The 23,485-nt window shown below is 45.0% G+C and overlaps 1 protein-coding gene, 1 long non-coding RNA gene and 1 pseudogene across 3 annotated transcripts in view; 1 reads left to right on the top strand and 2 right to left on the bottom strand.

The window, feature by feature from the left end:
* PPP1R14C (protein phosphatase 1 regulatory inhibitor subunit 14C) overlaps nucleotides 1–23,485 on the top strand; it is a 79,511-nt gene that overhangs the window by 14,964 nt on the left and 41,062 nt on the right. The window lies entirely within an intron of this gene.
* Nucleotides 234–8,556, bottom strand: LOC105077319 (uncharacterized). The gene is made up of 3 exons (XR_006728489.2): nucleotides 8,394–8,556; nucleotides 2,358–2,461; nucleotides 234–1,423 (listed from the first exon to the last, which is right to left on the bottom strand). It is a non-coding gene; the product is annotated as an uncharacterized LOC105077319 (long non-coding RNA).
* Nucleotides 9,095–12,225, bottom strand: LOC105077386 (small ribosomal subunit protein uS12-like; annotated as a pseudogene).

The following is a 23,485-nucleotide window of genomic DNA, read 5'->3' as shown; positions in this document are numbered from 1 at the left end:
ATTAGAAACCAAGACATGGATACTCAGTGTGCTTGTGGCTACTGGGGTGTCATTATTTCCAGGGTCTCTCAGCTGTCAGAGTAAGGAAATGTATGCGTGTATACTAACCTTTGAATGTACATGTGTCTGTAAATATTTCTATAAGTGACCATCAGTATCTGGATTAAGCAAACATGAGTTCAAGATGATGTCTTCAACTCTAATCTACTACCACATGGATTAGCCTAGCCTCTTTCTCTTGCCCATCTGTAAATTCTCACTCCATCAGTGAGACACGTGGGGTTCCCACCACCTGCCATCCATTCACTTAGTTGTTTGATTGTGGCATACATGTATAGCAGTGTCAGAATCATTAACACACACCCCTCGGAAAACAGCGTTATCAGCTAGAGTGCAGTGCTTATGTGCAGTTCACCTTGCATTTAGACTTAGACTCTACTGGTTTCCAGTTACTTAGGTCAGCACCTTTTCCCCATAGTGCCTTCAGTGGGCTTGTTTCATACATTTTTAATATAGTTACATTGTTTTGTCACATTCTGCATTCCATTTTGGGATTCCCCAGTCTCTTAAATTATTTTTAAAAAATTTGCATACTTGAGATTTATTCTTTGTCTCCTAGAGTTCTATATGTTTTGACAAATACATGGTGTCATGTATCCACTCTTACAGTGCCATATAGAATAGCTTCATCACCCTAAAAAATCCCCTGTGCTTTACCCATTCAGCCTCCCCCACTTCTCCCTGAGCTCCTGGTGACCACGAATCTTTTTGCCATTGCCACAGTTTTGCCTTTTCTAGAATGTCATATAATTGGAACCATGTAGTATGTAGCCTTTTCAGGCTGTCTTCTTCCATTTAGCAATCTGCCTTTAAGATTCATCTACCTCTTTTCATGACTTGATAGCTCATTTCTTTTTATAGCTGAATAATATTCCATTGTGTACTCAAAGGCACGACAATTCCGTAGCTGGAAGGACATCTTGGTTGCCTCCAGTTTTTGGCAATTATGAAACAATCTGGCATAAACATTTGCAGACCGGCTCTTGTGTGGATATAAATTTCAAGTCATTTGGGTAAGTATGCCAGATATACTTTTAAATGCTAGGGACGCAGATGTTAGGGATGTGGCAGGGAACCAGAGAGGCAAAGTCCCTGTGCTCTAAAACCAAATACCATAAACAAGACAAAATGATTTCAGCTTGTGAGAGATGCTGTGAAAGAAATAAAACAGACTAATGGGATAAAGAATAAATGACTGTGGCCAGGTTGATGGGACCAGGAACGGCTTCTCTGAGGAAGTTTGTTGCATTTGAACCAGGACCTAAATTACAAGAGATGTCACCAGCTGTGCAAAGACCCAGGAAGCCGAGCTTTCTCCCAGTGGGCTCAGTCAGCGCTGATGGAACCTGACATGGTCAAAAGACTAGGGACAGAAGAAAGTGTGAGATGAGATCATGAGTGAAAGTATTTTTTGAAAAACTTTTTCTTGTAGTGTAACATACAAAATACACAAATCCTAAGTGTGCAGGTTGACCAATTGTCTCAAGTTGAACCCACAGTGTAATCACCATCCAGGTCAAGAAACAGAACATTGCTAGCACCACAGAAGTCCCTGTTGTGCCCTCTTTCCACCGTTAGCTCCCCACCCACCGCCTGCAAGGTAATCTGATTGCCTTTTAAAATAGTTTTTATGTCTGTGTCTTTTGTTCAATATTGTGTGAGATGCACCCAAATCATTGTACGCCATTGAGATTTGTTCACTGGAGTTGCCATATAGTATTCTATGTGCAAATACATCACAATTGGGTTTTAATCTGTTCTGCTTTTTATGGGCCCTGGGGAGATTTCCAATTTGGGATTATTCTGAATTGAGCTGCTGTGAACATGATCGCACACGTCTTTTAGTGAACATATGTCTGCATTTTTGTTGGGTTATAGCCATAGCGGTGAAATTGCTGGCTCGTAGGGTAGGCATATGTTCAGTTTTGCTAGATACTCCTAGACAATTTTCCCAAGTAATTATAAACCTACATTCCCACCACAGTATCTGGAAGTTCCAGTTGTTTCACATCCTTGCCAACACTTGGTATTTTCACTTTTTCATTTTAACCATCTGTTAGGTATATAATGTTATTGCAGTGTGGTTTTAATGAAGTTCAGTCCTTTTTCATGCTCATTGGCCCTTTGGGTAGCCCTTTTGTGAAGTGCCTGTTCAACTCTTTTGCCCATTAAAAAATAAAACTTTGGATTGGGTTGTCTGTCTTACTGTTTTTTTAATGTATCCTGGATACTAGTCTTTGTACATCCTAGATATCAGTCCTTTATCAGAAATATGTGTTTTTTAAAAAAGAATGTACCTGGTGAACACAGCCCCCCAGGGGCTATGCTTCCATCTCTGTTTGGCAGCTAGTTGCTGGTGTGCTCCGTCCTGCCCTGTGGGCAGGGCTGAGGCCTCCTCGATCTATGGGGACAAAGCAGGGACAGGCATGAGTGGCTTCCAGACTCTTGTCCCTCCTAGGATCCATCCCACATTCCCTTGACCACAGCCTGCAAAACTGAACAGAACTGGGACCTTTCTTCCAGCTCTGAACATTCATTCTTTTCTATTCATGTTTGTTCGTTGGCCTTTGGTGCTGGCAAGTAACTTACACTTAAAAGTTTTTCTGGTATTCTTTTCTCTTATAATAAAATAAAATATTCTGGAAAAAAAGAAATATGTGTTTTAGTATTTTCTCCCACTTTGTGAATTGCTTTTTTCACTCTTTTAATGTTTAAGTGTTTTTGGTGAACAGAAGTTTGTAATGTTGGTAGTCCTGTTTACCAGTTTTTTCCTGGTTAGTGCATTTGCATTCTGTTCAAGAAATCTTCGTCTGCTCCAGGGTCACGAAGATGTTCTCCTCTATTATCTTTTGGATCCTTTGTGTTTTACCTTTGGTAATTAGATCTGTAATCTGTCTGAAGTTGATGTTCGTGAATGGTATACTGTAGGGATCCAGATTCAGTTTTTCCCATGGGGGCATCCAGTTGCCCCAGCACCACTCATTGAAAAGATCACCCTCTTCCCCACTGTGCTGTGGTCACAAAACAGGGGACCTTGTGTGTGTGGGTTTATTATAGATTCTGGGGACTGTGTTTTCGTGCTGGGTGGGACCTTCCCAATTTCTTCACCATACTCCATCTCCAGTTCCTGGCACCGTGGCCCCTGTGCTGTAAATGGTCAGTAAGTGCCAGCTAGTTGATGGTCAGGTCTAAACCTGCCTTTCAGTAAGAGTATGTGAAAACCCTAGGTTCAGGTTCAAAGAAAAGATACTAAGATTTCATTTTAGAGAAGACTTTACTTGACTAGTTAATAATATTTCTTCAACAGGGCCAGATATGAGTTTGGACAGGTCCTGCTGGCCTAAGTCCTAGGGAAGGCCAGTCAGCTTCAGACCGTCCAGTTGGTAAGGCCGCATCTGTGCAACGACCCAGCCAGCCACCCAATAAATATTTGTCACGGGCCTACTATAGGCCAGGCGTAAAGTAGAGCTATGAAATAATGGGATTCATTCCAGAATTTCTATTTTTGATTTTAGAACATTGGTTCTAAAATCTTTCTTTACAAATTAGACGCTCAGTGCAAGGAGGGTAATTTTTGGAATTTTCTTCTATTTCTGAGATAGCTTTGTTGTTCTATTATAGTTATTTAAAATTTTTGGTGTGTGACAGTCTGGGGTAAACATGCAACAATCCTAAGAATTAGAGGTTTTATGTTGCTATCAGCTATTTTAAAACAAAACCCTACAAAAGAAAAGGGATTAAACAAAAAAAAAATTTGAAGCACATTATTTCATCCAGTGAATTTAGTGAGCAGTGAGCTACTCTTCTTATTTTTGTAGTTTAGCATCAGCCCAAAGCCCACATTCAGGGAAACAGAGACACGCATTTTCAGGAGGTTGGCCTCGTGCCTAGGAGGGGAATCAGGGTCTTATATCAGCTTGCCCTGCAAGTGGACCTTCTGCTGGGCGCTGCTCCTGGTGCCTGTCCACCGGGGACCTGTCAGTGGATGGCATGTCCATGGCCACCATCTTGCTCTGTTATGCTGGGGACCCGGTTCATGTCCCAGGACCTCTGTGCTCCCTACCCCGGTCCAGGGCTGTGAATGAGAAGGGATGGACTGGGCGGATGCCCGAAGCTGGAGCTGGACGGTGGGGCCGTCTCCACTAGCACTTCCTTGCCCACTGCTGCCTGTTTCTGGTGGTTTCCAGTTGCAGCTGCTCAGAGCCCTTTGTGCACGCTGGGAGAAGCAGCCCAGGAGCTGGGCGTCCGCCTCGAGAGCGGGGCGTGGACTGGCGAGAGAACAGGGTGTCTGTGCTGTGGAGTATTGCTTATGGGCAGCGCTTTGATTTGTTTTCTTATTTAGTGAATGTTAGCCTTTCTTTTTCTTTTCTTTTTTTTTTTCTTTTAGTTTGTCTCAGTTGAATACTTTCATGTATCGAGTGAAACCTCACCTATCCAGAAGTTACTCATTTGGAACACAGTGGAAAACCTGAAAGAAAGCCGAGTGGGTAACTCTGAGAACCTGAGGAGCTGCCCTGGCGTGTTTGTTCGTTCTTTCTTGGAGAGAGCCTTAGGCTTTTGAGAGGGGCTGTTTACTCTTACTTTAGCCATGGTTTTAACAAGCTTGGTTTTCTGCCTTCTTAGTTCACTGAGACTTAGAAGCAGCAAAGCAGGCTGCTAGTAAGTACTGGGAGAACATCTCAAAGTGACAGCTGACAGCCTGACAGTAAGGGGGTTGACAGAGAATCTATAAAAAGCTCAGAAGATTGGAGCCATCTTCACAGGAGACAAAGAGCTCTCTGTGCATCTGTGGCCTGGAGGGATGCGGTGCAGCAGCATGTCTGACCCGAGTCCTTAAGAAAATACCCAGTTATATTGGTAGCCTGCACATCAGAAGGCAGGTTCACTTACAGCAATTTTCAGAAAAAGAGTGTAAACATTGGTTATCTGGAATAATTTGCTTACATGGTTAGAGCCACTGTTTTCCTCAAGATACTAAGCAGATAAAACAGTTCTCCCTTTCTCCCCTTGTCATCCCATCTCTCCTCCTTCTCTCTCCCCAGTTCCGCTGCCCTCCTCTTGCTCTCTTCCCCCCTTTTCTGTATCCCCTTCCCCTCTCCACCCTCCTCCCTGCCTTCCTCCTCCCGCCCCGCTGTCTCCCCTTAACTGCTTTCCCTTCCACTTTCTCTCCTCTCTCCCCATCACCTTCTCCTCCCCAGAACAAGACCATTTCCCATTTGCATTGTCTTTGAAGGACACTAGCATCTAGGGGGTTGCTGGTAAAGATAGAACAACCACCTCTCAGAGGAAAACTCCCCCGATGTATAGCACTTGCCCATGTCCTTGGTGTAAACACTCCTTCCATGGTTGATTTCAGGCTGCCATTGTAAAGTCACTGAACTTGGAGCAGGGAATTAACCTCAAGAGTGTAGACAATAGTGAAATGCAATGCAATCATCAGAAAGCGATGAGTTTTGAGTATTTATTAACTTTAAAAAATATAATTAATTTACTTGTGTGTTTCTAAAATTTAATTTTTAATGATGACTAATTAATAGCTGGCTTGTAAAATTCCTGAAAATCTGACAGTTCTCTCTCCTGAGCTGGTATCAGCCAGCTCCAGCACCCCATCAGAGCTGAGGGATGCTATGTAATCTTCCTAACAACAGTCTGAGCTCTGTGAGAGCATCCCAGAAGCTCAGAGATCATCTATTCTGGCCTCTCTGCCTGACACCTTAGTTCCACCTGCAGCCTGGTAAAAGGATGTTGCAGGACTCCTGCTGCTCAGTTTCTCCTGCCCCAGTATGGCATCCGCGACGGACACATTTGAAAGTTCAGGCACTTTCTTCAGCCCAAATTGGGACTGGAATTTAATCTCTTTCTCCTGTTGCTTTCTAGTTTCATTCTTAGGAAAACAACCTGATTTGTGATTTCATTAATTTAGCATAAGACATGTGTTTGTAGGGGTTCATTTAAAGACCACCAAACTATGTCATTAAGTAAAATCAACAATATTTTTTAGCATTTATTATGTGGTAGGCATTCAGGATCTCTCCTGTTTTTTGCTGAAGAATTTATTTTACTGATTCATCACTCATATTTTAAAGGATATTCATTATATAGGTTTTATTTAACCTGTATGTGTTCATTATATGGTATATTCATTCACAGGTATGTGTGTATATATATATATATATACCTGTATGTATGTATATATACATACACACATATGTATTTATGTATTTATTATATTGTACTTTCAACATTCAGAACTTCAAGTTATCATAGGTAGGACATACTTGATTCTCTCAGGCCAGTGAGACTAGACAGCTTTCTAGAAGATCTCTCCAACCTTGGGGCGCTGGTGCTTTTACGACCTGGTGAAGCTCTTTTGTGAGTATGTTTTTGGAAATGCAGCAGACCACGCATGGCCTTCTGTATGAGGCCCCATGGAAGGGGTGGGAAGAACATGGCCTCAGAGTCAGGAAGACCTGAGTTATTGAAGCTGAGGTTACAGGTTTTTTTTTTTTTTTTTTTTTCCTTAAGAAGCCTTGGCTTGTTCTGGGTCTCAAGATAAAATTCTTTGGAAATGCTATCTGACACCTCTCCTGGAGGGCGGAGCTGCTGCAACAGGAAGCAGTGTGGGTTGAGGGTGCTGTGGGTGTAATGGGTTGGGGAGATGGGCTCGTGACAGGAAATGTGAGCACAGTAACTTGAGAGGATGGCACGGCAGTTCCATGTTCCTAGGAGGCCAGGTCTGCCATGGGGCTGGGTGTGGGCATGAGTTCGTGCCCTCCATGTTGGGCTTGGGCACCTGCCTTCTTGGTCTTGCATCAGCCACATGGCTGTCTAAGTTGGTCGATCAACTCACCGCCTGAACTCCAAACCTACTTGCCATGGCTTCCCTTTTTATTTATCATGTGAAGAACCACTCAAAAAGAGTTGGAGGGTTTTGATTTTGTTTTTGAAATAATTTTGAGTTTACAGAACAGTTGCAAAGATAGTACTAAGTTTTCCCACATCCCCTTCACCCAGCTTCCTCTAATGTTAACATCTTATAACTGAGTACATTTTTCCAAACTAAGGAATCCACAATATTCTTCTTCTCTTCCAGGACATAATAATCCAGGATATTTCATGGCATTTAGTGGAGTTTCTTTTTGACCCCTTCTCTCATGTCCCACTCGCTCTTGGAGCTGCCTAATCCAGGCCCTTACACCTGTCCTTCTTTTTCTGGAACAGGTGCCTGGACCCAGCCCCAGCCCCTTACCACTCACATGTGGACCCTGGCACATTATTATTGGACCCCTGTCCCCAGTTCCCCCACCTTCTTCTGAAATGCCCAGAGCATTGACTCTTTGCAGGTGGCTCAGATCTCTCCCTGCGTGAGAGCTAGGCTCCCCACGGCCTCCTTCCTCACCTTCCAATGTCATCCTTCCACTCTCCAGTCAACTTCCACGTCTTCTGCTGATGCCGGCTCTCTGGGCAGCCTCCTTCACACTGCTGAATATCTCATAATGGCTAACCTGAGTCCTACTTGTGTGCCAGAAACCGTGTTAAGCTCCTGACATGCTTTATCTCAATCTTCAGGACAGTACCAATGAGGGGGACTGATTAGGAAACTGAGGCACAGAGAAGGTAAAGTAACGGCCCACAGTCACAATACTGGTATGTGGTTGAACACGGATTTGGACTGAGGACCTTAAAGTTCATCAGCACACCAGTCTCTCGTCTCAGATTCAAGGTGGCCCAACGTTCCCCTCCCCCAGACCCTCCCTTTCTCAGTTAGGCTCCTACCCATCACCCAAAGCCCCAGTCAGGTCCCATCTCCCTGGTGTTTTGCATTGTAGGCTGAACTCAGTCTCCTTACCCAGTACTTCTTAGTATTTATAAATCAATTAAAAATAAACGCTATGGTCTCACTGCCCTGGCACCTGCCGTGTGCTGCCGGTGCTGTGCTTTCCTATGAGTGCGTGTCTTATTTTCCTAATTCGTCTGTAAGCGCCTCGAGGGTAGGAACTTTGGTTTATAACATATTGTGTCCTCCAGAAAGTCCAGCAGATTTTCCCTGTTCAATAAATGTGTTTTAAAAAGTGTGATTTCCTGGAATATCATTTGATCATGAATAGTGAAGTGTGCTTCTTTCTGGGTCTCATTCTACTTGAAACATACAGTGAATGGCTTGAACACTGCTTACAGTGCTGCTATGGCATTTAATCCCCATCGAGCAAATAATAAAACCAAAAAACAATAAGCCTTCCCCATATTAACTCTTTATCCTCATAACAAACCTATGAGGTGGGTGTTATCTTTAGTCCCACCTTAAAAGGGTGGAAAGAGGTTCAGGAACTCACCGAGGGCCACAGAGAAGCTGGTGGAGCAGGAAGGAATGTTCCTCGTGGGCCGAGTCTCCTGGATCTGTGACAGTGGGGTCTTTGCCAGCAGAGGTCATGGATGGATAAGGAGCGAACCTCCTCTTTTTGTGAAATCAGAGCGGTCATTTATTAAGGATACAGAACTTTGGAATATGAAGCATATTTTTGAGAAAGTGAGTTTGTTAATATTGTGAGACTTGATAAATGTTTAACTCCTTGCTCTTTTTATGAGTGCTCAGTAATATCCTTTGCAAAGTATCACATAAAAAGCACAAATAAAGGTGAGCTCCCTGGTTTGGAGCCTGCGAGGGCATTTCTCACCGCAAGGAAGTTGCTGTGACATTTCCAGGGTGGGGGTTTTTGGGGCTTGGTTTACCCCCGGGTGGAGGTAGGTAATTACCAAAATTCTTACTTTGTGTGGTTTGTCAGTTCCAAAGCTGAATCATTTTACAACATCTGACCCTGTGTTATTGGGTAACCATAACACATGGCCTTTAACTGTTTCTGGTTTCAGGCTGGTGTTTTTCTTGGTTAAATTGGTTAAAGTAAAACCTGGATGTCTGACTACAGGTGTGTTTTGAGAAGTGCAGTTTGAACCACAATTTTGAAAATACCTGTGGTATTTTTAACCACCATTTGGTTTACTGTCTTTTTCTTTTTTTCGACGTGTGAAAGTTTATTGCTATCGTGCTTTCGCCATCAAAACTTACGATCTTGGCCTTTCCTCCTGGCCTTTGTGTAAGGCCAGAGGAGAGACACTGGCTGCTCTGACCACCTTAAAGCGGACTCCAGGTATGTCACCAACAGCATGACCTTTGCGACCAAATCCAACAACCAGAACTTCATCATTTTCCTCAATAAAATTCAAACAACCATCATTGGGTACAAAGGCTGTGATTTTTTTTTTTTTTTTTTGCCATTCTTGATGAGCTGAACCCTGACACACTTCCTGACGGCAGAATTTGGCTGTTTGGCTTCAACCCCTACTTTTTCGAGCACAGTTCCCTTTGCATGAGAAGCTCCTCCGAAAGGGTTGGCCTTCAGGGCTGTGCCCAGATGGGCTTTCTGGTACTGTTGATCATGCCATTCTGGTCTCGCCAGCGGCTGCGGAGCTTCCTGGTAGGACAAAGGCTGCGACACTCGCCTACCCTGCCGGTGCCATGGGCCGGAGCAAAAAAAGGGTTTGCTGGTCTTTATTGCTTCAGCGGGTCCTGAACTTTCTGAAGTTCTCTCTTCCGTAACAAGATCTCTAAATCTGCCACACTTAGGTCACAGGTTACTCCAATAAAGGATTGAAAACTCCACTGGGGGTATTTGGAACACTGGCCTGACACAGCCTGTGGGTTTTTTCCCTTTCTTGTGGGATTATTCTTTGACCCACTACCTGGTTTTTTTTTGGTGGGGGGAGAAGGGGGTTCTCATGTTTGAGGTGAACAGGGGGGCCCTGTGGGGCACCACGAGGTGAAGGAGTGTGGGTTGGGGGTAGAGCCCATGTGATGCTTACAGTCGCCCTGCTGGTTAGTCTGGACAGGCCAGCCCTGGGGGCTGTCTCCTGCTCAAAGGGGTGCCCATGGGCTCCTTGAATTACAAAGCCAGGAATTGCTCCTAAAATCAAGCTTGAAGCAGGATGCTTATGGTACAATTTGTCTCTGATTCTCTTGGGACACCTACCTCTCGTCTTGCTTCCTGTTTCAAGGCAACATCTTTTGGTTTATACTGAACTTTCCCCTTGATCGTAAGTCTTAGAGCCGAAGGGAGGACAGAAAAGCAACATCCTGTTTCTTCCTCTTTCTGTCTGTGCTGACACTGAAAATACTGAGTAAGTTCAGGCTCAATAAATGTGAGAACTTCCGTAAGGCGTTTGAAGGAATTACTCTTTGTCTAATTCTCGCTCTGCTTCTTTCTACCGATATTTTGGCGGGTTAGGGGGTTGGCGTCTTAGGAGCCAGGAGAGCTCTTACGATCATCTTCAGCCAGTCCACGTTCAGACAGATCCCTTTCAGATCATAGAAGTGAGATTTTTCTTTGAAGCTGTTGTTGGCAGGGAGGCCCACGTCAGGTGGGTCCCTGTCACCATGCAGGTGTCTGGGTTCAGCTGAGGACAGCGAGGAGCCTCCGAATCAGGAGAGTCCTGTTCGCTGTGTTGGGGACCCTGACTGACGAGGCCCCTCAGGAGCTGGGAAGAAAGATTGGCAGGAACAGTCAATTATTTAAGGCAGGTACTGATAAATTTTTTTTTTCACATATTGAGATATAGGGAAGTCATTCTGGCTTGTATGTGAGTTAACTTGAATTTTTTGCTAACTAAAATAGCATGTTTGTGGCCTATCAAACATACATTGTACATCTGCTTTAATTGTTAAAGCAAAGGGCACATTGACCAGAAGTAAAGAATGTCCATGTTAAAAACAAAGGTTAAACGTCCTTCTTCTTGCTGGCCCTCTTTTGATGCTAAGACTATCCTCCCAGGTGCCAAGGGCACACTGTACATACTGGACGTGTATGTGCTGGGCTGTTTTTTCTTTTCTTTTTTTTTAAACCTTAAAGAAATGTATCCCTTACTTGTTTCATGTTCTTTGTTCTGACAAAATACAAAACTGTGCTGAAAACCCTGCTTCTCCGGAGCAGTTTCTCAGAATAATTTAGGAAGCGGGCTTCTGGGCTAGCCCTCGGTTTGGCTCAAATCAAACTCTTTTCTTCTTATTGATTGATTATTGATTATTTTCGTTGGCAGCACCCCCGGGCAAGTGCCCTGGCCTCTCCCCTAGTGTCAGCTGGCCTGTCTATCTGTCTGTCTGTCTGTCTACCTTCTGGCTTCCTGAGTTCCTGACTCCATGTCCTGTTCGCTGCCTCCCTTTTACCAGAAATTCTGACATCCGTGTTCCCAGGCCGCACACTTGACCCGAGTTCCCGACAGACGTCTCGCTGGGTGGTTTGGCTGTAGATGTTTTGGGCCCTGTGTTGCCCTCTGAACACAGTTAAGGCCAGTCTTAACTGCCAGCAGAGGGAACGCAGGCCTTTCCCCTGCACCGTGTGTCCGCAGACAGGGCAGGAGCGCCGGCTTCACGAGGCACGTCGGACGGTTCCAGAGGAACTAAGACACGGCACTCCTGTACCTGTTGCTTCTGTGAAGGCACCGGGGAGAAGAGATGGAAAGTGGAGTGGCAGTTTGGGCCCATATATGGGTCTCACTTCAGGCCAAGTTTATATTGGGAAGGAGGCTATCTTGGGAGATAAGTGAAAATTCTTGCCATTGTGACCGAGGACTGGACCCTGCCTGTTGACAGCAAAGAGAGGAAACAGGGTCATGTGAGGCATGTCCGAGGGGCTGTGGGGTTGCTGTCATTTCCCCCAGAGCTATCCATGCTGTCCCCTTCTCCTTTCCATGCTGCTGTCCTGTCTTTCTCTCCTGGGGATGGATGCAGCGAGCAGGTGGGGGAGAGTTACTTTAATTGGGCCAATGGCACCTACATCGGAACCCCAGGGGCTGGATTTGCCCAGTGACTCTCCCAGCGATGAGGGGACAGACCTCATCGCCAAGGCCCTGTCTCGGACGAGGAAGATGGGCTTCTCTTTACTGTCTGTGTCTTTCCTCTTTGCTGTGCACTTAGTCCTGGTTGTGGAATGAACATTGTCCAGCTGCTCATCAGTTTCGTGGTTCATGAACACGCCTGCCCCACATGGCTGAGTGCTGTGACATCGTTTGTGAGTGTGTCCTGGCCTCCGGGGCCCTCACCAGCACCCGCAGGTACCATGAGGTTTTTGTGCCCATTAAGTCTGTCTGCATGCTGTGATCAGGGGCTGGCGCCATAACGGAAAGGTTCCTGGCAACTGTCTCGGGCCCACCTGGGAGCAGTGGCTGGAGATCTGGACTAAGGATCCGGTCTGTCTGATAACAGCCTTTGTGGGAGGCTGGAGGAGACCCTAAGTGTGGGCAGAGGAGCGTGTTGGGAGCCACAGGAACAATGGAAGCCCTATGTAGGCTGCAAGACTGGGTCAAGACCATCTCAGGAGACCCTGGGCTCTAATCGCAGGGGAAGTGGGTTACAGCAGGTGGAGATCTGTTACTCTCCTTCCATGCGTGACCAGTCCTGGAAGTTCAGTTCTTCAGTTTTAGTAAAGCATGAATGACTTATAGACCTGCTGGAAGTATCTCAACCAAGGAGATAACCGTATGTCTAAGCAAAGCATGGTCACAGAGGCGTTACCTTGATGGCTGGGTTTCCACTTTCGTTTTTTGGAATCTTTGAAGATAAAGTTCCACCTGGCTTTCAAAGTTGTCATGATGATACAAAATCCTGTATCAGAAATGCTGAAGAGAGGATTTTTGTGCTGTTGGTTATTGTGTTACCACAGATGGACGTGGTCATCTGAGACGAAGAGCTGGCTCACTTGCGTTTGTTTCAAATATCCTAACCCGGGTGGGGAGATGCGCTCCCTGATATGTGGGTTTTCAGATCTCACAGCTGACTCGTTCCTTCATCCACAGAGGAGAGAACACGAGATCCGTGGACCTCTCGGACGCCGCAGGCCCAGCCGACCCTCCAGACAATATCAGTACTTGTTAGCTTTCTAGACTCTGTCGCTCCGAGTACTGAAGTCCTTTTCAAAGCTCTGTTCTACTTCCTACATTACCCTCCCAACCTACTTCCTCCCAGGAGGAGACGAGGCCTTCGGTGTCTTCTGTCCTGAGAGCGGAGCCAGTGTGGGCAGGCTCAGGGAGAACCAGGGAGAGACTTATGGCCTCCGAGGACTTCGTCCTCACGGTGAGGGGAAGGGACTCCTGGGGGCTGAGAATCCCAGTAAGTGTCTGGACTTGAGGGCCTGGCCACGCAGGCCTGTCTTTTTACATGGGCACTAACCTGGCAGATTCTCCCTTTATTAGAATCTGAATCTGCATCTCATGTTAAATCTCAGGTGTTGCTTCAAGAACTATTGAAAATCGTTGTCATCAGTCATGATGATGACTTTATATCTGTGAGCTGCAACATTCATATTATTATTTTTTAGTGTGGTTTTGATGAAACTGAAAAATAATATCGTGCATAGAACGAGTGGGGAAGATGAAAGTTTGAGTCCCAACAGCTCATCAAACTGACTGCGTGACCTTGGGGAAATTACTTAGCCTCTCTGTTCTTTGTTTTCATCATCCGTAAAATTGGGACTAATGAAAGGGACGTTGTGAGAATTAACCGAGGTGATGATCCACGTGGTAAAGCATTTAGCACGGTGTCTGGTAGATATGAAGCTCTAAATAAATGTTAGCTATCATTCTGCTTGAAGCAGCATAGCATAGACTGATGCAAGTCTTGGCTTCCCCTCTGGCTTGTGACTGTGGGCAAATAACTGAACCTCTTTCTCTGAGCCTTGGCTTCTTTGTCTGTAAAATGGAGTGACTAGTTCCACCTACGTGGAAGGGCTGTCACAAGACCTACACATGGTAGCGTTTGGGGAAAACGGTTTCACAAAGTATAAGCATTTTGGACTGTCTGACCTGGTCGTTTTATATTTCATCCAGCGTAAAGGACTCTACCCATGTCATAAACCTCACGAGCTCCTTGGTTTGCCTCTGGTTGTCTTTTCTGATGTGAATGTTGTCACAGCCGTACAAGCCCTCTGTGGAAGAGTGGTTTTAAGCGTGTATCTGGAGGACCTCCCTGTGGTCACTTCAGTGGTGACACAGGAGGAGCCATCTGTGTAAGCTGCGTGAGAACAGGTGACACGGAGACGAGAGCGACACAGCAGAGTGATTCTGCAGAGATTCAGGACTATCACCAAACAGCGTGGCCGGGGGAAGGCGTGGGTGAGTCTGAGAACTGCCAGTTTGAACTTGAAGGAAGCCTGGGTGTGGGGCAGTTTGTTGGGAGAGATGCCTTCGTGCTGCTGAATGCTGATGCTGAACATCTCAGCAGGGCTCAGAGGGGCTCAGTTTAGAGTAAGAGATGACTCAGTGCCAATCTGCATCGTCACTAGAAAAATTAGCGTCACATTCTTCTCACAGTGCATCTGAAATCAGGACAGAACGTCAAGGTTTAGGTTTATGTGGGTGAGAGGAAGATAGACAGACTATAGCTTCTCCCTTAGGAACTAATAGTTAGACTTAAATTTAGGAGGACGTGATACACGTATATTTTTAAGTGAAATCTACTAGATCTGTCTTCAGAAGTGCAGTTTTTCTTCCCTCTCCGCTTGTGTATGTATCTGTAAGTGGTTGAGTGCTTCTGGTGAGGCTGGCGGTTGAGGAGATAGTCTTGATAAGAATTGCCCAGACTGCTGGGGGTTGAGCTCACTCATCTCCCAGAGTTATTATGTGAGGGTACCTTTCAGGGAGGGAGGCACTGGTGGGCATTTTCCCTTCCTTTCTGCTTTAGGATTCAGGTTGTCCTTAGAGGAGAAATGTTAATAGTGTGGTAGAACCTTTAAACAATCTTGTCTTGAATATTTAACTGTTCGCTGTTCCTGTTCTTTTCTGTTACCCCACAGCTTTTCACTTTCACTGTTTCCTGTTTCCCCGGGTGTCCCACTTCTCAAACTAAAAAATGGTTTCTTGTGCATAATGCTTTTCTTGCTTATACCTTAATTAGGAAAAATGTCACTTAGGAGCCTAGCCTCCTTGTTTCTGAACATAATAAGATGCTTCGTCCTTTGCTGGAGATGCAGGTTGCTCAGAGTCTGTGCGAGCCGTCTTTCTGACAAACGTGGCACACTTTGTCGGTATCTTTGTTAAGATCTTTCTTGAATGTGATGCTTTATTTTTGATTTGGGGCTCTTGACAATTTTTCTTTTTCATCACTTCTCTAATTTGAGACTTGAAATAAAATGGCTTTGTGCGTAAACGGTCTGCAGAATGTTTATCCCTTTCTTCTTTTTCTTCCGTAGCTGTTGCTAGATACCAGGGAAATTGGATGCAAGAGTAGAATAAAAATCTGGTTTCTGGAAATGCTGAGCCTGACCTGGACTATACAGCTAACTGGTTTGGGTGTAAGCAATATTAAAGAAAAAGAAAACTTAATTATGTCACTTGACTAAATTGAGCCGTTTTTACCAAATTGGTTACGGGCGCAGAGCACATGGCCAAGGACACATACTCAACATCCAGACCTGTTGGGTCTGAGTCTGGCCTGTGACCTCCAAGCTGTGCACCTTGGGGCAAGTTATTCAACCTCTCTGTTCAGCTGTAAAATGAGGATAATAAAGGTGTGACTCTACTTTATAGGGCCAGCGTAAAGATTAAATGAGAGACACCTAAGGTGTACAGTATAGCACCTGTCACCAGATAAGCGTGCTAGAACCATAAAAATCCATAAATACCCATAGGAAGTACAACATCCTGCTAGTTTGTGGGTTGTCTTTCATAATTGCTGTGGTAACAGACTTTTCACATTTGAGAAGGAGTGATTTTTAAAATGAATTATCTTGGACTAACTAGCTAAGCAAATCTAGCTAATGTTGGTCATAAATTTCACTTGAATTTTCTATAGTGCAGTTAGCCATAAAACTATAAAACAGAAAACAAGTTGGTGAAAATGGATGTATAAATTCATCTTATCTCTCTATCTCTACAGAATGGAAATAGAAAGATAAAATATATTTTGTCTTAGGACTTCAGAGAAGTTCAGTGTTCAGAAAAATCCTTCCAAATGTCATAGTATGTGGAGAGTTATTACAAACCTACTGTCTAACATCTGAGTGTTGGTTTCCACCTGGATCACTATTTCTTGAGATGAGTAAGTAAAACTGAAAAGTCTGAGTGATTTATGGAAAATCTCACACCGACACAAACATTAATAAGCCTGTTTATTTTAAACGTCTTGAGAAAAGTGGAGGAGACGTGCTACGGTGTAATGCTCTCCTTTTGACAGTTCATATATTTCTCAAGTTTTGAGTCACTTTTTGAGTGTCAGGTCAGTGATTCATCTGGCTTTTGAAGAAGGATTGGTTGTCAAAACTTGACGAACAGCTAAATCGGGCAGGTTAAATATCATTTTCTTCTTTGACATAGACAGACTCAGAAGTTAATGTCTGGGCTCCCCATTAATCTGCAGCTGTAGTCATGCATCTGCGTACAGTAAAAGCTGCACCTGGTGAACAGGTATCCCAAGTAGTGTGTGATGGTCTCGCAGGAGGGGCTCAGCATAGGTCCTGTCACGTCTCTGAGCTGAGGTGGCTCTTGTGTGGAGTATGGAGGGGCCGTCTCCCTCACTGATACCTCCTCTTGCTCACAGACGCGCTGACTTCTCCTGGATGGGCACATCCCACCATCTCCTGACAGATAAGGATGCCCGGCTCTTTGTCCCCTTCCCCACCGCACTCCCTTTATGGCCATATGCTGTGATTCGCCATTATTTGCAGTTTGAGGGATCTCATTTTTAAGCCATGTTTAGAGCTTCTCTCTGCCAAAGTTGTGGATAAGTGACTCCAATTTTGCCCAGGGGATCTGCACTCCCAGTTTGTCTGTTTTCTCCACTGGAATGAAAGGCTCCCAGAGAGCAGCCTCTGCCCAGCTTCATGAACGATTGTATCCCTGAACGTGCAGCAGTTCCTTGTACATGCAGGTGCCCCCAGAGATTCGTGAATGAGTCAGCGAATGAATGAAATTATGCCTTTGAGCCAACCAAGGCTGGCACATGTGGTCTGACTGAGATACAGGCAATCAGGAGGTTGTGGTCAGGGCTCATCTGCTGGGCGAGGGAAAGACTAATTCCCCCTTCGTACCCTCGATCCTGTGGCTGGGCAGCCAGGACCTTCTCTTGGCGAGCCATACCGTCTGTTGTTGGATCTTGGCTATCGCATTCTGTTACAGATCTTTCCCTCTTTTAACTTCAGATTATTATTAACAATGTGCTTTTTCACTTTCCTACCTCTCAGCTTTGCTGGGTTGCTTGGGGTGAGTTATTGAACTTCTTTCCTTATCACTTTCCTTATCTATAAAATGACAACAGTGGTACTGCCTATCTGATAAGCTGGCTGTGAGGATGAGCGGAGTTAACGTATGTCAAGTACTTAGAAAGTGCCTGGCAATGGTCGGCTCTGATCACTAACAGTCACTCACAATGCCGTGTCCATGGGCAGAGCTGCTCCTTCTGAGGCCCGTGGCCATCTCTCCTTTACTCTCGGCCCTACCAGCTACCTCACTTGGTTTCCTGACTTTGTTGAACTTGCTACAGGCACCTTCCTCACAGCCGCCAGATGAGTTTTCCAGCAACAGTCCACTGTACCTCTAGGACTTAGCCCAAAGTCTGCATGTAATGCGTTTCAATAAGTGTTGATTGGAGGATGCTGGGCTTCCCTGCTCGCCCCCCTTGCTGGGTGTGGGGCTCAGGGCTCCACAGTCTGAAGGCACCTATTGCATAAGAGTTCTGCCGACTCCTGGACTGTAAGAAAACTGGTGATGACTTATAATTCCAGCCATCAGTGACAAATCAGCTCAGCATTATCAGTCAAGGAGGGTAGTTTATGTTGTGATTAGGAGAGACTCCGAATTTCAGTGGCTTGAAACCACAGAATTGTGATTCTCACTCACGCTGTGTATCCGATGTTGGCTGATGTAGAGGTTCTGCTCTTCATTGTCACTCAAGGGCTCTGGCCAATCAAGGCTCCCTCTGGACCCGTGTTTTGCAATTAGCAAGGTGGAGCAAGCATCACGTGAGGCACCCTTTGGCTCTTAGAGCTCCACCAGGAAGGGCACGCACGCAGCACTTCTGCTTCCCAGTTTATTGGCCAAAGTGAGTCATACGCAGCACCTAACTTCAGAGGGAGCAGCAGAGCACAGACCATCCTGCACCAGGGAGGAGCCGCCAGAGTATTTGCAACCAGAGAGATTTTGCTGATAAACGGAGTGTTACTGTCTCTCCTTAAATGGATTGTTCCCTGTCACAGTTCCACCCTCACATTAACTAATTATTTTATTTAGTCAAGGAGAAAAGACATTAATCCCAGGAAGCTTAGCAAATGAGATATTCCTTTGTGATGGTCTTCCAAACCTTCCGGAACAATCTTCCCGTCCACTAGGAAGGAAATAACTCCGCTGTCTGACTGAAGAGCACACGTCCTGTGCAATCTAGTGCCCGGCCCCAAACAGGAGTGTTTTACAAGAAAAGCTCCTCAGTTAACTCAACTATGTGACCCGGCATTTGCCAGGGCTTTCGTGTGTCCGGGTGGTGTATATGGCCTTTCATCCAGACTGCCAGCGGGGCTTGTCACTGTATGGAGAAACTCCACATCTAGTGAGACTGCTTTGATAATCTCGTAAATCACCCTTCGGAGAGTAACCCCGCTGTGCCCAGCACTGAGCAGGGGGCTGGGGTTCTATGGGTAAGTGGTCAATAAACACAACAATGGCAGCTTGAGGCAAGAAGCAAAGCCAAGCGTTGGGGCTGGAGTATAAGGGGAGGGTTAGGTCCCCTGAGGTAGCAGGCAGCTGGGGCCTAGCTCAGGTGATGACTGGGAGCTGAGATGCCAGCTCGCCCGAGGTGAAGGAGCGGGCACTTCAGGAAATGCTTCCAGGCCAGCGTGCCTGGCCCCAGGCACAAACTGAAGCTGGTGGGGTCAGACCATGAGAACCTTGTAGGCCAAGTCGAGGAGTCAGAATTTCTAGTTTAGTTGGAAGCCTCTGAAGCAGGGAAGGGAGGTGGTCAGATTTGACTTTTAAAAAGTTATCCTTTTTTTTTTTTTTTGACAGTTCTAAATATTAGTTTTATTTAAGGATTTTGTCTGTTCCATACCTCACAGTTGCAAAGAAAGCAGACCTTTTTTTTTTGAGGAAGAGCTGAAAACAAAGCAAAGAGCTTTGGTAAGAAACATCTAAGGCTGTGGCACATTCTAAAAAGTTATTCTTGATTTACTCATTATTTTTTATGTTTCACATGCTTTACCTCTTGATATGATTTATAGTTCCCCAACTACTGACTCTCCACAATATTTGTCTTAAACCTAAAGCTGTATTTCACACTGAAAAACCATATTAAAATCTGTTCTTCTCCAGTATTTTCCACTCACACAGAAAATTCAACAATGTGAAAAAACCCGAAGGAAGATTTTATTCTCCAAGGTGGATTCAGTCACTGTGGAGAGAGATCTGTTTATTATCAGGGCTTATTTATTTCATTAGGTGATTGCTACAATTTGTTGTCAAAATGTAACTTTGCACTTAAAGCATGAAGTGTTTCTAATTTAGAACAGATTAAGCTACTTCTGGTTTTGCTGGTTTTATGGTGAGATAATCTATTTACTTTAATCTTTTTTGGTTAAAGCTTGATTAGATGATCAGACAAGTGTTTATCCAACACGTTCTAAAACCATAAATTTTGTTTCGAAATGTTTGAAGGCAGATTAGAATTTTGACAAAGCCCGTGTGGTTTCTGTGCCTAGAACAGGCCCAGCAGACGGCACCAAAGGCCGGGAGGGAGTCGGGAGGCTGGAGGGGGCCTGTGACCTGGACCAAGGGGGTGGGGGTGAGGAGAGGAGGGCAGTGGCAGGGGCTGTTGGGAGGTAAGATTTGTGGGACCTGCCAATGGGTAGGTGTGACGTCCAGCAACTGTGGTCATTTGCTCAGGGCAGCTGTCTTGGAGAGCAGGGCACCTGGAACTGAGAAGGGAGATCAGAAGATGGGTGGTGAACAGAACAGAGGGAATGACCTTCAAAGGAGACATTTTAATTACCCTTTGTTCACTCACTGAGTTCCCCCTCCTTTGAGTTATTTCTTCTGGATATCACTGAAATCAATCCTTGAGAATCGGGTCAATCCCTTTGCCCCCCAGAGTACCAGATGAAGAGTGATATATTTAAGATGTTCACCTCCACTCCCCAGCCCCGCTCCATGTGCCTCTTAATATGTTTCTTTCTGTTGACATAGTGCCAGCTCAGACGGAGGTCAGAATGCAATAGCACAGATTGCAGTGTTCTTTGATGACTTAATTGACGTCCTCGTCCCATTTTTCATGGTCACTGTTACTGGGTTTGAGGGAGACCTGGGTCTCTTGATTGGATTAGGAAGACACCTGCATGACCCTGATTGAATCTGGCAGACGTTCTGGTCTCCTGGCAGAGGACTGAGGAAACACCCGAGTCTCATCAGCAGTGTCTCATCAAGCCGTCTTTTACCTTGGAGGGGTTTCTGGTGATGGCTAAGCTCATCCTGTGGGTGTTGATTGTTTTAGGTTTCTTTCAGGGGAACATTGTCTGACCTCACATTCTGGGGATGCTCGCGTTTGGAAGCTTTAAAGCCTTTCTTCAGAGTGGTAAGGAATGTTTTATTATCAAGCACACTTCTGGGTAGAGTTTGAAAGCCGTAGACATCTTAACACCAACAACCACGGTTTGGAATCTTAATCCTGGCTGGTTTTCTACTGAATCCAACAGCTGCCACCTCCTTCCTCCTTGTCTTCTGAATCTATCGCGTCCCACAGACCTGTTCTGGGTTGTAACCACCCACTGCTCCCAACACAGAGCTCCTCCAGGGACTACAGGAAGGTGAGGCCAAGTAGCAAGCCTGGAAGGCTCTTAGCCTGGCTTTAAGCCCCCATCTCCCTTGTAGGTTCAAGAAGGGAAAAGATGTTTCTGGTCAAACCCCCTTTGCATCAAGCTGCCTGACCCAGGACAAATCATGAAACCTTTAGAAGCCTTCATTTCCTCACTTGTAATATTAGCACCACAATTAGGGTTGAGAGGAGAAGTAATTCAACTCTTTTTTAAATTGAAGTATAGTTTATTTACAATGTTGGGTTAGTTTCAGGTGTTCAGCAAAGTGATTCAGTTATATGTGTATATATATATATATTCTTTTTCAGATTCTTTTCCATTATAGGTTATTACAAGATATTGAATACAATTCCTTATGCTATACAGTAGGTCCTTGTTGTTTACCTATTTTATATATAGTACTGTGTATATGTTAATCTCAAACTCCTAATTTATCCCTTCCCCCACCCCTTTCCCCTTTGGTAACCATAGTTTGTTTTCTATGTCTGTGAGTCTATTTCTGGTTTGTAAATAAGTGCATTTGTATCATTTTTTAAGACTCTGCATATCATATGATATTTGTCTTTCTGTCTGACTTACTTCACTTAGTACAATAATCTCTAGGTCCATCCATATTGCTGCAAATAGCATTATTTCATTCTTTTTAATGGCTGAGTAGTATTCCATTACATATACATTACATACATATATATATATATATATACCACATCTTCTTTGTCCAGTCATCTGTCAGTGGGCATTTAGATTGCTTCTGTGTCTTGGCTATTGTAAATAGTGCTGCTGTGAACATTGGGGTGCATATATCTTTTCAAATGAGAGTTTTCTCTGTATATATGCCCAGGGGTGGGATTGCTGGATCATATGGTAACTCTATTTTTAGTTTTTTAAGGACCCTCCATACTGTTCTCCATAGTGGCTGCCCCAGAGAAGTAATTAAACTCTTGATTGTAAAAGTTACAGGCACAGGGCCTGGTACAGAGATGCTGATAAATACTAGTTATTATTATTTTGAAAAAAAGAGGACTGTCTTATTCAATTTTGCACTACTTGACTAGACCAGACCTAGGACTATGCTTTTTGATAGTTTGTGTCACACACAAATTCCTCAAAGAAAATAAAAATGTTGGCTCTAATTCACTATTTGTGGCTGATTTATGGTTTAGGACTTTGTCGGTTTATTATTAATTGGTGGAGATCATGGTCTCTATTCTGGGGCTTTCCTGATTCTCAGAGGCTGTAAATCAAAAGGTTGCTAAGCCATCTTCTGGAAGGAGGCCAGTCAGCCTAAAAACCTGCCTGATAAAATAGTGAGCTCTGTAAACAAAGGCATCACCCAGATATGACAAAGAATTTGAATTTTTTCTCTGGCCTGGCTCCACTGCTGACTTCCTCAGAAGCGCTCACTGGTGAAGGGCTTACCGTGAGGCAGGCACATGTTAGGCAAAGGGCATGTTATTTAATCCTTGAAACAGCCCCGTGAAGTAGGCTCTTTTATTCCTTATTCCCACTTTATGGATGAGGAAACTAAGGTGCAGAGAGGCTAGGCTGCACAGCCTGTAAAGGGCAGAGCTGGGACCCAAACCCTAGTCTACTTGGCTCTAATGTCTGTTCTGAAATACTAGTGTGGCTTGAAGGTGCAGCTAATGTTGGGGTTGAGAAATATTCCTTTGGGAGCAGATATTTAATGTAGTGTCAACAGTGTGCAGTGTGAGGTCCACTAGAAAGGAGCCTGCTTTACTTGTGTTTAATCCTGGGTTTCCGCCCCAGCACGACCCGAGCGTCGGGATCACTGGGGAGCTGTGATGTCCATGGTGCTCAGTCCTATGGCCCATTCTCAGTCCGTATCTCACTTGCAGGGTCTGGCTCAGCTGCTCAGCCCCGCCTTCTTAAAGCATGTTCTTCATCTGGCTTCCCAGGAACCACACTCTTCCTAGTCCCTTTGCTGGTTCTTTCTAAGTTCTATACATCGGAGGCCTGAGGAATTAGTCCTCAGACCTCTTCTTCTACATTCCACCTCTTGGAGTTCTTATTTAGTCTTAAGGCTTAAAATGTCATCTATGTACTTGTGAATCCCCAATTTATATCTCTAGCCTGGACCCTCCACCAGACTTCATTCTTACATATCCGACAGCTCCACTTGGATGCCTAGAAGGTGGCTCGATCTTATTGTGTCCAAAACCAAGCTCTGATCGTCAGCCCTTTCCTCCCTCAACTGCTCTTCTGGCCCATCATGCTCATCTCAGTCATGGCAGCCCCATCCTCACAGCCACTCAAGTGGGAAATCTTGGAGACATCCTATCCTTGCATCCCGTATTCAGTGGGTCAGCAAGTCCCACTGGCTCTACCTTCAGAGTCTACCCAGAGTGTGACCTCCCCACTGTGATGTGTATCACCTGCTTCTCTTGCCTAGATTCTTTGAGCTCTTCCTGCTCCCCTTTCTTCCTCCTTTGCCTCCTGCCCCTTTATTCTCAACATAGAAGCTCGAGTGAGCCTGTTACTGTAAGTCCAATTATGTGTTTGTCTTTAGACCGACCTATGAGGCCTTCGTGATCTGATCTGCCCACCCCATGACTGCTCTGATCGTCCCCTTC

Source organism: Camelus bactrianus, chromosome 8, assembly GCF_048773025.1.
Source record: "Camelus bactrianus isolate YW-2024 breed Bactrian camel chromosome 8, ASM4877302v1, whole genome shotgun sequence".
Classification (NCBI taxonomy): Eukaryota; Metazoa; Chordata; class Mammalia; order Artiodactyla; family Camelidae; genus Camelus; species Camelus bactrianus.
This window is presented reverse-complemented; position numbering and strand designations above follow the sequence as displayed.